Source organism: Tachyglossus aculeatus, chromosome 6, assembly GCF_015852505.1.
Source record: "Tachyglossus aculeatus isolate mTacAcu1 chromosome 6, mTacAcu1.pri, whole genome shotgun sequence".
NCBI lineage: Eukaryota > Metazoa > Chordata > Mammalia > Monotremata > Tachyglossidae > Tachyglossus > Tachyglossus aculeatus.
This window is the reverse complement of record NC_052071.1, coordinates 47,496,423-47,497,284: the sequence shown is the minus strand read 5'-3', so window position 1 is coordinate 47,497,284 and position 862 is coordinate 47,496,423. Positions and strand designations below refer to the sequence as shown.

General features: G+C 49.0%; 1 non-coding gene across 1 annotated transcript; it reads right to left on the bottom strand.

Annotated features, from left to right (window-relative positions):
- Positions 1-240: 240 nt before the first annotated feature.
- Positions 241-378, bottom strand: LOC119930219. The gene has a single exon (XR_005451707.1). It is a non-coding gene; the product is annotated as a small nucleolar RNA SNORA7 (small nucleolar RNA).
- Positions 379-862: the final 484 nt, after the last annotated feature.

Here is an 862-nt window from a genome sequence, read left to right as displayed (position 1 = left end):
ATTCAGCAATGTCATGGTCAACTTACGCTGTCAAGTTGCCTCCGACCCATAGACACGCCACGGACACATCTCTCCCAGGACACCCCACCTCCATCTGCAATTGTTATGGTAGTTTATTCCTAGAGTTTTCTTGGTAAAAATACAGAAGTGGTTTACCATTGTCTCCTTCCACGCAGTAAACATGAGTTTCCACCCTTGACTCTTTTCCATGCCGCTGCTTCCCAGCACAGGTGAGTTTTGGCTTGTAGCAGATTGCTTTCCACTCGCTAGCCACTGGCCAAGCTAGGAATGGGATGGGCAGGCCTCTGCTTGACTCTCCCTCCTATTGTAGAGACTGGTAGAATACTCGAAACTCTCCAGGTGTGACCCTGAGAGGGGAAGCAGTATCCTAGGCAGCAGCAAACCACACCCATCAGCAGCAATCTAGGGAATCCAGGCTTTGGGCAGGCAGAAACTGACTTGGGATTTCCTGGATGCCAGAGCACTTCAATGAGCTGAATGGGGAATTGAAAGTCAGTCAGTCAATTGAATTAATTAATAATTATGACATGTGTTGAGCGCTTACCATGTACCAAGCCCCGTTCTAAGCACTGTGCTAGATACAAGTTAATCAGGTTGGACACACTCCCTGTCCCAAATGGGGGCCCACAGTCTTAATCCCCATTTTACAGATGAGGGAACTGAGGCACAAAGAAGTGAAATGACTTGCCCAAGGTCACACAGCAGACATGTGGCAGAGCCGGGATTAGAACCCAGGTCTTTCTGATTCCCAGGCCCGTGCTCTATCCACTAAGCCATGCTCCTTCTCTACTGAGCCCTTACTGTGTGCACAGCACTGTACTAACTGCTTGGGAGAGTACAA